The sequence below is a fragment of the Triticum dicoccoides genome, chromosome 4A (assembly GCF_002162155.2).
Source record: "Triticum dicoccoides isolate Atlit2015 ecotype Zavitan chromosome 4A, WEW_v2.0, whole genome shotgun sequence".
In the NCBI taxonomy this organism is placed as follows: domain Eukaryota; kingdom Viridiplantae; phylum Streptophyta; class Magnoliopsida; order Poales; family Poaceae; genus Triticum; species Triticum dicoccoides.
In genome coordinates, this window is record NC_041386.1 from 544,249,814 (window position 1) to 544,264,388 (window position 14,575).

The following is a 14,575-nucleotide window of genomic DNA, read 5'->3' on the forward strand; positions in this document are numbered from 1 at the left end:
ACTAATCAACCAAAACCCTAATGTCACCTAGATACTCCAATGTCACCTCAAGTATCCGTGGGTATGATTATACGATATGCATCACACAATCTCAGATTCATCTATTCAACCAACACAAAGAACCTCAAAGAGTGCCCCAAAGTTTCTACCGGAGAGTCAAGACGAAAACGTGTGACAACCCCTATGCATAAGTTCACGAGCTCATGGAACTCGCAAGTTGATCATCAAAACATACATCAAGTGGATCACGTGATATCACATTATCACCACAGATAAGCACATGCAAGATATACATCAAGTGTTCTCAAATCCTTAAAGACTCAATCCAATAAGATAACTTCAAAGGGAAAACTCAATTCATCACAAGAAAATAGAGGGGGAGAAACATCATAAGATCTAACTATAATAGCAAAGCTCGTGATACATCAAGATCATGCCGCCTCAAGAACACGAGAGAGAGATCAAACACATAGCTACTGGTACATACCCTCAGCCCCGAGGGTGAACTACTCCCTCCTCGTCATGGAGAGCGCCGGGATGATGAAGATCGCCACCGGAGAGGGATTCCCCCCTCTCCAGCAGGGTGCCGGAACAGGTCTAGATTGGTTTTCGGGGGCTACGGAGGCTTCTGGCGGCGGAACTCCCGATGTATTCTGCTCTTTGATGTTTTTAGGGTATATCGACATATATAGGCAAAATAAGTCGGTCAGGGGAGCCATGTGGGGCCCATGAGGGTGGGGGCGCGCCCAGGGGGTAGGGCGCGCCTCCTTGCCTCGTGGCTTCCTCGAAGCTTCAGCGTCTACTCCAAGTCTCAAGGGTTGCTTCCGTTCCAAAAATAACTCTTCCGAAGGTCTCATTCCGTTTGGACTCCATTTGATATTCCTTTTCTTCAAAACACTGAAATAGGCAATAAAACAACATTTTGGGCTAGGCCTCCAGTTAATAGGTTAGTCCCAAAAAAATATAGAAGTGTATGATAAAGCCCATAAACATCCAAAACAGGTAATATAATAGCATGGAACAATAAAAAAAATTATAGATACGTTGGAGACGTATCATTGATCCCAGTGACAGAAAGGGAAACGACACGTATTGTATTGTTGCCATTGAGGATAAAAATATGGGGTTTATATCATATTGATTGAGTTTATCCCTCTACATCATGTCATCTTACCTAATGCGTTACTCTGTTCTTATGAACTTAATACTCTAAATGCATGCTGGATAGCGGTCGGTGTGTGGAGTAATAGTAGTAGATGCAGGCAGAAGTCGGTCTACTTGTCATGGACGTGATGCCTATATACATGATCTTGCCTAGATATTCTCATAATTATTCGCTTTTCTATCAATTACTCGACAGTAATTTGTTCACCCATCATAATACTTATGCTATCTTGAGAGAAGCCACTAGTGAAACCTATGGCCCCCGGGTCTATTTTCCATCATATAAGTTTCCAATCTATTTTATTTTACAATCTTTACTTTCAATATATATCATAAAAATACCAAAAATATTTATCTTATTATTATTATCTCTATCAGATCTCACTCTCGTAAGTCACCATGAAGGGCTTGACAACCCCTTTATCGCGTTGGTTGCGAGGTTCTTATTTGTTTGTGTAGGTACGAGGGACTTGCGTGTGGCCTCCTACTGGATTGATACCTTGGTTCTCAAAAACTGAGGAAAATACTTACGCTACTTTTCTGCATCACCCTTTCCTCTTCAAGGGAAAACCAACGCAGTGCTCAAGAGATAGCAAGAAGGATTTCTGGCACCGTTGTCGGGGAGATCTAAGCACAAGTCAAGACATACCAAGTACCCATCACAAACTCTTATCCCTCGCATTACATTATTTGCCATTTGCCTCTCGTTTTCCTCTCCCCCTCTTCATCCTTGCCGTTTTATTCACCCTTCTTTTGTTCGTCTTTTCATTTGCTTTGATGTCTTACTTGGCTCGTTTGCTCGTTTGGTTGGAATAGTTTATTATTTATTGCTAAACAGAGAACCTAAGATCTATGTATCCTCATCCGCTTGCTAATCTTTTTTAGAGATCCAATTATGATGAACCAATTGCTAGTGAGTTTTGTGCACTAGATTATCTTTATGAAGTTTTGCTTGAAATTCGTAAATCTGAAAATTGTGATGAAGTACTTTATGGAGTGATTCACGATGGATCTTTGAATAAAAAACATGATTGCAATGATGATAGTATAAATTCTATTAATATCAATTGTGCTTCTAATATGCAAAATCCTAAGCTTGGGGATACTAGTTTTGCTATGTCTACTACTTGTTGCAATGATCATGATTGGGATGATTCTTCTTATGATCTTGAAAATTTATTTAAGCCCCATGATGAATATGAGATTGATAATAATGTTTGTAATAATATTGAAAGTGGGTTTGGAAGAGTGTCGACTTTAGATCCCACATATTTGGAGATTGTTCAATCTTGTGAATCTTTTGATAAAAATGGGTTTGAAGAGGTCATGACTTTAGTTAATGTTAATCCCACTATTTTGGAAGAGTGTAAACTTCGCATGCATGTGGATCATGTTGAAAATATTTTATGTGATAGCTATTTTGTTGAATTTGCTTATGATCCCACATGTAATTATTATGAGAGAGGAAAATATGATTGTAGAAATTTTCATGTTCCTAAATTACCTCTCGTTATGTTGAGATTGCTATCGTTTCTTTCCGCTTCCTTGCATATGCTAGTTTTTGCTTGCTATGATAATTTGTTTTCCTATAAGATTCCTATGCTTAGGAAGTATACTAGACTTAGATGTGTTTGTCACGTGTGTCATGATGCTCTGTTTGTGCTTCAATTCTTATCTTATACGTGAGCATCATTGAAATCTCAATGCCTAGCTAAAAGGCTTTAAAGAAAAACGCTTGCTGGGAGACAACCCAATATTTTTCCTTACTGTTATTAAATAAATAATTCATCTAGCCTCTGTTTAGATGTGGTTTTATGCTTTTAATTAGTGTTTGTGCCAAGTAGAACCTTTGGGAAGACTTGGGAAAAGTCTTTGCGATCTTGCTATAAAAAACAGAAACTTTAGCGCTCACGAGATTTGCTGCCATTTTTTACAGGAGAGTGCTATTTAGTTAATTTTTTTTGCAGTTGATTAATAGATAAATTCCTCACATCCAACAATTTATTTTAGAATTTTTGGAGTTCCATAAGTATTTGAAACCTACAGATTACTACAGACTGTTCTGTTTTTGACAGATTCTGTTTTTCGTGTGTTGTTTGCTTATTTTGATGAATCTATGGCTAGTAATAAAGTTTATGAACCATAGAAAAGTTGGAATACAGTAGATTTAACATCAATATAAATAAAGAATGAGTTAATTACAGTAACTTGAAGTAGTGGTTTGTTTTCTTTTACTAACGGACCTCACGAGATTTTCTTTAAGTTTTGTGTTCTGAAGTTTTCAAGTTTTGGGTAAAGATTTGATAGATTATGGAACAAGGAGAGGCAAGAGCCTAAGCTTGGAGATGCCCAAGGCATCCCAAGGTAAAATCCAAGTACAACCAAAAGCCTAAGCTTGGGGATGTCCCGGAAGGCATCCCCTCTTTCGTCTTCGTCCATCAGTAACTTTACTTGGAGCTATATTTTTATTCACCACATGATATGTGTTTTGCTTGAAGCATCTTGTATGATTTGAGTCTTTGATTTTTAGTTTAATACAATCATCCTTACTGCACACACCTTTTGGGAGACACACACATGAATTGGAATTTATTAGAATACTCTATGTGCTTCACTTATACCTTTTGAGCAAGATAATTTTGCTCCAGTGCTTCGCTTATATCTTTTAGAGCACAATGGTGGTTTTATTTTATAGAAATTATTGATCTCTCATGCTTAAATTATATTATTTTGAGAGTTTCTTGGAACAGCATGGTAATATGCTTTGGTTATGAATTTAGTCCTAATATGATAGGCATCCAAGATCGGTATAATAAAAACTATCATAAAAAGTGCATTGAGTACTAGAAGAAGTTTGATACTTGACAATTGTTTTGAGATATAAAGATGGTAATATTAGAGTGTGCTAGTTGATTAGTTATGAATTTGAGAAATACTTGCGTTGAAGTTTGCAAGTCCCGTAGCATGCACGTATGGTGACAGTTGTGTAACAGATTTGAAACATGAGGTGTTATTTGATTGTCTTCCTTATGAGTGGCGGTCGGGGACGAGCGATGGTCTTTTCCTACCAATCTATCCCCCTAGGAGCATGCACGTAATGCTTGGTTTTTGATGACTTGTAGATTTTTACAATAAGTATGTGAGTTCTTTATGACTAACGTTGAATCCATGGATTATACGCACTCTCACCCTTCCATCATTGCTAGCCTCTTCGGTACTGTGCATTGCCCTTTCTCACCTTGAGAGTTGGTGCAAACTTCGCCGGTGCATCCAAACCCCGTGATATGATACGTTCTGTCACACATAAACCTCCTTATATTTTCCTTAAAACAGTCACCATACCTACCTATTATGGCATTTTCATAGCCATTCCGAAATATATTGCCATGCAACTTTTCACCGTTCCATTTATCGTGACACATATCATCATTGTCATATTGCCTTGCATGATCATGTAGTTGACATCGTATTTGTGGCAAAGCCACCGTTCATAATTTTTTCATACATGTCACTCTTGATTCATTGCCCTTCCCGGTACACCGCTGGAGGCATTCATATAGAGGCATACTTTGTTCTAGTATTGAGTTGTAAATAAATAGAAGTGTGATGATCATCATTAATAGAGCATTGTCCCAAATAAAAAAAGAGAAAGGCCAAAAAAAGGAAGGCCCCCAAAAAATAAAAAATAAAACAGGGCAATGCTACTATCTTTTTTTCCACACTTGTGCTTCAAAGTAGCACCATGATCTTTATGATAAAGAGTCTTGTTTTGTCACTTTCATATACTAGTGGGAATTTTCATTATAGAACTTGGCTTGTATATTCCAACAATGGGCTTCCTTAAATTCCCTAGGTCTTCGTGAGCAAGCAAGTTGGATGCATACCCACTTAGTTTCTTTTGTTGAGCTTTCATACATTTATAGCTCTAGTGCATCTGTTGCATGGCAATCCCTACTCCTTGCACTGACATCAATTGATGGGCATCTCCCTAGTGTTAAGGCATATCTCTCTCGATGTAGTTTTGGTGATTGATGACAACATGTTTGCGGACTAATCGTGTGCTTTGAGCATTTTAGAGATTCATCCTTTGGCACGAGACGATTTCTTTCCCCTCGGAGTGTTATTCAAGACGGTGTAGCTCTTTCGTTTCTTGTTTGGTGGACTAGTTTCGTAGAAGTCACCGTACTACCAAGAGGGGGTCCGATTTGGTAAGGCTTGGGTGGAATCAACACGTACACATCCTTTCCTCACCCTCTGTGCCACTCCGCTTCAATGGAGTGCTCTTTCCCCTTTCAGTGTGCTGTTTTGGGTCCAAGCGGTAGTACCGCTTGTGGGTCTCAGCCGCAGTATCGCTGTGGTACCGGGCCCCTACCGCGTTGACTCGAGGGGGTCGCCTCTCGTGTCGGGTTGTGCGGCAGTTGCAGCGGTAGTAGAAGCAGTAGTACCGCTCGAGAGCGGTAGTACCGGCCTACCACCACGATGGTACCGCATCGGGCTTAGTTCCTGCGCCGCACGGTAGTACCGCGAGGAGGAGCGGTAGTATCGCTGGGTCCATCGGTAGTACCGCTGCCCCCTGTGGTAGTACCGCCCTCTGCGGGGCTGTTTTGGGGGTAACGGTTGGATGGGTTCCCCTTGTATAAAAGGGGTCCTCTTCTTCTTCGTTGACTTACCTCTTCCCCCGAAAACTCCATTAATGCTCCAAGCTCCATTTTCGCTCGATCTCTCTCCCTAGTCAATCAAACTTGTTGATTTTCTTGGGATTGGTTGAGAAGGCCTCGATCTACACTTTCACCAAGATAAATTCGATTCCCCCACTAATCCCTAGCGGATCTTGTTACTCTTGGGTGTTTGAGCATCCTAGATGGTTGAGGTCACCATGGAGCCATTGTCCATTGTGGTGAAGCTTCGTGGTGTTGTTGGGAGCGTCCGATTAAGTTGTGGAGATTGCCCCAACCTTGTTTGTAAAGGTCCGGTCGCCGCCTCCAACGGCACCAATAGTGGAATCACGGCATCTCGCATTATGTGAGGGCGTGAGGAGAATACGGTGACCCTAGTGGCTTCTTGGGGAGCATTGTGCTTCCACACCGCTCCAACGGAGACGTACTTCCCCTCAAAAGGAAAGAACTTCGGTGGCACATCCTCGTCTTCACCGGCTCCACTCTTAGTTATCTCGTACCTTTACTTGTGCAAGCTTATTAGTGTTACTTCCCTTGCTTGCTTATGTGCTTGTTGTTGTTGCATCATATAGGTTGCTCACCTAGTTGCACATCTAGACAACCTACTTTAATGCAAAGTTTAATTTGGTAAAGAAAAGCTAAAAATTGTTAATTGCCTATTCATCCCCCCCTCTAGTCAACCATATCGATCCTTTCAATTGGTATCAGAGCCTCGTCTTTTTACTAAGGACTTTGTCGTCCGAAGAGTATGGTTGACACCGTAGACGGTGTGAAGGAGCACTCCGGTGTGAATCCGATCTCGTCTACGGGCGATGGGGGAACCTCGGTCTCTCGTGAGGAATTCAATGTAGCCTTGGAGACATTGAAAACCTCCATGACGACCGAGGTTGAAAGCATGTTTACTAAATTCATTGAAGGGCTTAAACTATCCACCGTACCGTTGAAAGTGGGTGATCCCACTGACAAGGTGACGGATGCTAACTCCGACAAAGGGAAAGCTAGTAGTGAAAAGGCTCCTTCTTCTAGTGGTAAAAATGGCACCGACATTTTTGCCCATGTGGAACCACCACTTGTTTATGGTGGACTGATTCCTTCCAGTCATTTGAATCATGTCGGTCCTCCCCCTAAGATTGTGAAAAATGAAGACTTTGATTCTTGGGTTTATCACTTTAAGAGCCATTTAAATCATGTGAATACTAATATTTGGAGAATCATTGAAGAAGGTTTCTATCCGCATGACCCAAGCAACTTCACCCCTCGAGAAGCCGCGGATAATCAATTCAATGAGAATGCTCTCTTCATCATCCAAGATGCAATTTCACCCGAAGATCTACCTCATCTTCGGCCCTTCGTCTTAGCCAAAGATGCATGACTTTGTGTTGTCTCTCTCTATCGGGGAAGCGCAAGCATTCAACGCTCCAACTATGAAGTAGTGCAAGATGAAGCCGATGAGTTTGCAATGAAAGAAGATGAAGAACCTCGTGAGCTTTATCGGAAAGTAACTAAACTCGCGGTCTCACTCCGAGGTCATGTGAGCAAGGACACGGATGACAATTGGATCAAGCGCAAATTCCTCAAGACAATGATGTCGTACCACAAGGCCATGTCCTCCTTCATTCGTCAAAGGCCGGACTTCAACACTTTGTCCTCAAGTAAAGTGTTGGATGAGTTTGTGACTATGAACATCTTGGACAAGACCGCCGACAATGCGGTGCTTCGCTCTCAAAGGGCAAAGAAGCCCAACCTTACATTGAAGGCCAAGGTTTGTGTTGAAGAAGAAGAAGAAGAGGAAAGCAACCCCGAAGATACAAAGTATGCCTGTCATGAACACATGTCACTTGATTCAAGGCAATTTTGGAGCAAGAAAAACTCAAGGCCAAACTTCAACAAGAACAACTCAAGTGGCACGAAGAGCAAGCAACGTGTGATGACTTGCTATAATTGTGGCAATGTGAGCCATTTTATTACGGAGTGACCGTATGAGAAGAGGGAAGACAATGGTGGAAAAATCATCCGAAAGGACAAAGCCAAGTCTTTCCCAAACAAGAGCAAATTCACCAAGAAGACCCCTCACAAGGCATTGATGGTTCAAGAAGAGTACCATGAGGATGATGATGATGATGAAGATGGTGAGTCAGTTTCCATGGCCTTTGTTGCCATTGCAAAAACTCCACGGGTGTCTCTCTTCGACTCACCCAATGAGAACATCACCGCCAAGTGCCTCATGGCTAAAGCCACCAACAAGGTAACCCCCAACATCAAAACTACCATCATTAATAATCCTTTCTTGACAGATTGCATTGATGAATATGAGGGATCTAATGTGGAGGAAAATGAGTTTGAGTCCTTTATGGGTAAACTCAAGGGTAAATCCAAGAAGCATTTCGTTGCTCTTTTAGAACAACTTGGTGAAGCCAATGACATGATCGAGGCTCACGAAGATACTATCTCCAAGATGGAGGGGCATAATCGCGACTATGCCGATGAGATTTCGGATCTTTCCAATGCTCTTGAGGAAGAGCGTGGTCTTCGTTTGGCTCTTGAGGAGTCACAGAACGTTGATCACGCTAAGTTAAAGAAAGATCTTGATCATTTTCTCGTTGTTTCTCGTGTGCTAGCACTCATGGGCTTTGCCACTTTCTTTGCTATTGATACCGTGGCCCTCTTGTGGAGCAAGACTCTTAAAGTAGCCTTTGTTGGGCATGTCGAGAACGGTCTCTATGTGATTAACTTTTCAGAGCGACCCACTAAGACCGAAACATGCCTAATGGCTAAAGTTGACGTGGGATGGTTTTGGCATCGCCGTCTAGCCCACGTCAATATAAGATCTTTGCAAGTCTTCTCAAGGGGGACCATGTCCGTGGACTAACAAATGTTAGTTTTGCTAAAGATCGTGCTTGCAGTGCTTGCATCAAAGGAAAGCTACATGAGAAGGCTCACCCTCCCACGATTATCATCTACTCGAAGAGGCCTTTGAAGCTCCTTCATTTGGATCTCTTTGGGCCTCCATCCTTTGATAGTCTTGAGGGTAGAAAGTATTGCCTGGTGATTGTGGATGACTATTCAAGATACACTTGGGTATTGAACATATAAATCACGCTAGGCAGCCCGCCATTCTGGGGGCATTGTGCGCGCGAGACAATTTTGGCCGCCAGATCGAGTTACCACAGTGATTTTTTGGCTGCTGGCGGCTGGTCAACCGTCCACTCCTTTTCACGTTTGCAGCTGCTTTAGGAGAGGATGACGGGTGGGGTCTGTGAGCCTGTGGGGGCCAACGATGAGAGGGTGGGTTTCTCTGGAGGCTAGGTGAATGATTGGCTGGGGGTGGGCTGTTCCTAATTGGCTCCCGAAAACCTAGCACACCACAACCAATCCTCTCCGTCCTCGAGCACCACGCCACTCTTCATCCCTCTCCACGCTGTCCCACCTCCCCTACTCCTCCTCACGGCCTCTCGCACCGCTGCCTTCTCTTCCTGGGCCTCCCCGACGCTCGAGGTGCAGCAGAGGGGACGCCACTATGTTCTCAATCCAGCTAGATCGGGATCGGGCGCAGGTCGCCGGCATCCGACGCCCCGCGCCGTGATTTGGGATCAGGCGCCGATCTCCATAAGGAGATTAGGAGCAGCTGCTGCAGGGAGGGTAGGCAGCAGAGGAGCACGTCCAGGTCGAGCCCCCACCCCGGCGGGTGCCTGCAGAGGAGGAGAGGCCGAGGATGGCTCCCAGTACATGGAGGAGACGCCCAACACAGGTGAGCTCTTTCTTCACGATTTGCATATATTGGCATGGTAACCTGACCTCATCCCCTAATTCATGGCTTCCTATTTTTTTATGCAGGTAGGGGAGGAGGCTGTCCCCGGAGAGGCAACATGGTGGTTGCACCGGTGCCTCTCCCATCTATGCATCTACCGAGGATGGATGGCACCATGTGGGTCAGGAGGCCGTCATCACCCTTGTAGGCATGATTCATCGCCTCTGTCGCCCCCGCATGGCACGACTCATTGGTCACTGTTGGGCTACTGCCGTAGTCCTGCTACTTGATGGAGTCTTCCTCCTTTGGCTACGTCTTCCTTCTCTGGCAACGCCTCTCTCGACCCCAGAGGTTCATGGTTTTACATTCAAAAATAAATATGCACCTAAGAGAAGCTAGAGGAGTATTGTTAATATCTGGAATCTAATTTAATTGTGGTTCTATACTGCTGTCATAACTAAGGATTGATTGGTATAGAAAATATATGTGACCCTCTGTCCTCAGGTCCTTCACCATCCACAAATAATCAGGTTCGACTACCTGCTTGGTCAGTTGTCTCTCTGTAGTAAACAAATTTTGCAATTGAACACGCTAATTTTACAACTAATAGTCCATTAACTTTAATCATGTGCATTTAGAAACTGCACAATACCCCACCATTGGTCGAGGTCCCTTATAGGACAATACTTGATTTTTTTTCCTAAACAATCTGGGGCTACCACAAGCTAAGTACCGTCACAGGATATGTGAGGGAAAAACAACAGCAAGGAGAGCATTGTTTGCCACAAGACGCACCAACAACCACACCATTGAGGTCTTGTTTGCTACTATGACTACTTTCACCTTAACAATGAATAGCAATCTAATTCAAGGTGTCGTTGAAAATGCAGGTAAGCAACTGAGGACATGAGAAGGGCCTTCACACCGATCTCAGAAAAACAAACCTTTTGAAGCCAATGAAGAAGCTACCAACCATCTTTTGTTCCCAAACAATCTTTTCTTCTCCCCACCTTAGCGTGTTCTATGTTTCATTGATATTCCTATAACAAAACAGAGTTGGTATCAGACATGTATTTCCTATATTTATGATGATATTCCTTATGTATATAAAATTATATTCTATATAGGTCCTCAATCAAATGTTATATAGGAGAAATGCTATAAAGACAGGCATGTTTTCCCAAATAACTACTGCTCTTATGCAGGGTGTCCTAGCGCATGTCGTCTCGGTGGAATAGCAGGGGCGGCAGGGTCACCACAGCGGGGTGGACAACAAGAGAGGGTGAGGAGGTTGGCAGTGGGTGAGAAGGAGCAGCAAAGTCGGACGTGGCAGGAAGGAGCACTGAGGTCACAGTGGAGGATAGGCCAACGATGGGTGCAAGGAGCTACGTCAGCAAAGCTACTCCGCCGCGATGGGGTGGAGCTACGAGGTGGGGGAGGCGTCCAATGACAGATATCAAAAAGCATGTCGTTGCAGCAGGGTAAGATAAACAAGAAGTGCATTGAAGGTAGAGAAAGAATTTCTAATGTTCTGGAGTACACCAGTTGATGAGAGCTTTTTGAAACTGTTGTAAGTTTATCATTTGAAATGATTGAATTCGTATTGTTCTCTGTGAGATTATTGATTCATGTTACATGACCATGTTCTGATTAGCTATATTTGATGCTCTACCCTTTTGACTGATGGTAGTTTGAAGGATGAGGTTTGTGCTAATGCTTTAGCAACTCATAGTATGTTGTAGTTATTTGTTCAGGAATATCAGCAAGTTGAACGATGAATAGTTTTCTAATGAAGAAAAAATTCACGATATTGTTGCATTACTTATGAATGCAATTGATTTTCATAACCAGAGGAAGGCAAGTGCTACATCGTCAAATATTGATACTTCCTTTTCATGCCAGATCAGAGTCTTGATGCCTTGTTGAACTATATGTATACCATTTTCTAATATCTGACAGTTATATTGGTTGCACTAGCTTTTGGCATATAATTTGAAGGGTATTCTTCCCATATGATCAGTTCTGCGGTCTGCACTCATTTTTACTGCCATGAATGGTGTAAGTCTCCCTCTCTCTCACACATACATACACTGTGTGTGCGTGTGTCATTCCCTCTCAGATTTGAAGGTAAGTTATTATTTCGTGTTATCAATCATGGGGATTTTATGATTTCTATTTATTTCCGTGGTGGAAAATTAAAATCTGACAAGGAGGTCGCTATCCATCTACTTCCATAATGTCGAACCTCCAACTGATTTTTCTTTTCCAATAGGATATGCATTTGATCCAGTCCATGTCTTGGCCTCTTTTTGATGTGTGTTTACCCATGTTCTTCTTGCAGGTATTGTTCAATCCGCCAATAGCTAGCGGATGTCGTGTTGTGATTAAGGTTTGCCACCTTCCTCTACTAAATCGTTTGTTTTATGGGCCATTCTTAGAATACTATGTGCTTACTCTGTTTGCCTAAAACATGGTGAATCTGATGCTTACCAACATTATTTGTGTTGCACATTTACAACAATAACTGTCAGACAAGAGAATTGCTCACCAATCCTTAGGTTCAGAAGCATGTGTACATATTTTTTGTTAGGCATCAACTTTTGTTTGCTTCAAATTAGAACTTGGGCCTTGCCTTCACCAAGTGTCTCTAATGCTTACCAATATTCAAAATATAGAGATCAACACTGAAGCATTAGGCATTGGTATGTCAACTAAATTGGTTCAGAATATAATTCTTACCCAACATTCTTGGACATAGTGGGCCGTATTATTGACCCAGTTGTCGACTTTTGACTAGGTGGATGTGTCGAGATAGAAATGTTTTGCATTTATGGTGGCAAAGCTGGTTAGCATCTAGATAAATGTCAAGAGAAAATGATAGTAAAAGGTCTTAAGGCTACACCTTGAGATATGCATCCATTGTGTTTCTTATACCAGTCCATTATATAATGTTTTATTAATTTCTTTGTATGGACTACAACTTTTGAATAGCATCTCCCAATTCATTACCTTCCGGTTTTTGAATATCTATTGACGCCAACAGTCTAGCATTCTTCAAAAACTTACAATGATCTGTAGTTCATCTATAAAGTAAATGGGGGATATTTATTATTATTTCAGAACTGTAAGACTTTTTTTCTTGGAATATATGGATTAACCTAAGACTGGATATAAGATTTTGTTTCTCTTCTTTAAGAAGTGCCATGTATTACTTGTTTTCTGAAATAATTCCTTTTGTTTTCGCTTTTCACTAGACATTCATTGCTATTTATGCTTCTTTAGCAATGGGATCAGTCGTTTTGTGCTGCCTTTTAGCTAGATGCTGATCACTATTGGTCTCTTCTATAGTGAGATGGAGATCATAGATGCATCCTTGGTTTCCGTCCTCTTGATATCGTTGTTAAACTATTGTTCAATATTTTATCTTTGAGGGGTCTATTGTTACTTTGGCTTGGCTTTAATTATATGTGATACGACTTGTTTCTTTTGCTGGGCCCTAATTCTTACCTACCTTTTCCCTTGGGTTTATTCTCTGATATGAACATCTTATGTATTCACCTATTTGTGTAGAATTGTGATCTGTTAGCCAGGGTACTTTTGTAATTATTACAGTTTTACAAATAGGAGAAGGGGATAAGAGTTGTTGAAGAAAATACACCGTATTACTACTCTTAATTAATTAAGTGAGAATATAGAACTGAACAGTAACTCCTTAAGTACAATTTTGTTTGGGTAATTTGCATCGCTAGAAGGATGCGACTCAGATCATATACTTTTCATATTACATGGTTAGAGCCTTATGTATAAAATATTGTGCTTTCAACATCTATTCATGGCATTGTGTGCATTCTATCTGTGTGTACTTTTGATTATTATAGGACTAATATTTTCAGAAAATTATGTATATATGGTCATGTCAGGACAAAATATTTGTTGCTGGCCAGGAACAACGGATCGGTGATGGGGACTGGTCTCATAAAACTGATAAATGTGAACCTGTTCGTTGTTTGGACATTACACCACCATAATTCAATAGTATGGTAAGATTCACAAGGCAATATAAATAGGCATATATGCTTAGTTTATGTATTTGCTGATTCAGGTGCCCGCCATCAATGAAGACAAAGAATACCAGGTAGCAAACGAACAGAAATGGTCCCGACCTTTGAGGGCAAAATATATTCTACAAAGAATCTTTATCAGCAAAGGGCAAAGAAGATTGTCAATGTCAGCCACCAGTTATTTTGTTCAGTAGGTGTTCCCTTCCAATGAGGCTCCAGCCTGAGCAAGGGCATGGTAGCAGATATTGATCAGTTGGTTGATTTTGTGCGCCCATCCTGTAATTCAACGTAAAGCTTCAGAAAGTGTGTTCAATGTCCTCTCCATTTCAAACAAACCATCAGCTGGTTCTTTAATACGATTATTACTTTTATCATACTGTAGAATTCGTTTCTCGGTTATCTAAAACTTATAGCTATTAAAGAAAGCCCTTGGTTTGTATTTGGTACTTGTGCCATTTGGTGGAACTGTATGAGAAAATAGTGAGAGAATGTTGGTAGAAATTACGAGTGATGTAATTACATAGAGAGAAAGTACTCACATGTCACATCATATTCCCCCATGCTCCTCTTCAACTGCAACAACTGTTGAAGTTACTTTTAGTTCAAGCATTTTTTTATGATGTCAACAATGTCAGTTGATGCAGCAGGCGCCACCCTAAGAAATCGAGATCAGCTAATACATTAGTTTGTGACGACATTCAAGTTCTTGAAACAAATAAGATGAGAATTTATTTAAACATGATAGGATATTACTTACTTTAAATTCTCTGATATAATGGTCGACATTGATGGCCTAAATATCTGCTCACGAGTGTTTCAACAAATTTGTTATGAGCTGCAAAGTAAATGGATAGAGCATTAAACCAGGCAAACTGCAAAAGCAAAATCTTCAGGCAGTAAATTTTATCAGGCAAGCAGTTGAAATA

The 14,575-nt window shown here is 41.4% G+C and overlaps 1 long non-coding RNA gene across 1 annotated transcript; it reads left to right on the top strand.

Moving 5' to 3' along the window:
* The first annotated feature begins 9,203 nt into the window (after positions 1-9,203).
* Positions 9,204-14,172, top strand: LOC119286656. The gene is made up of 4 exons (XR_005140610.1): positions 9,204-9,588; positions 9,675-10,402; positions 10,479-11,977; positions 13,691-14,172. It is a non-coding gene; the product is annotated as an uncharacterized LOC119286656 (long non-coding RNA).
* Positions 14,173-14,575: the final 403 nt, after the last annotated feature.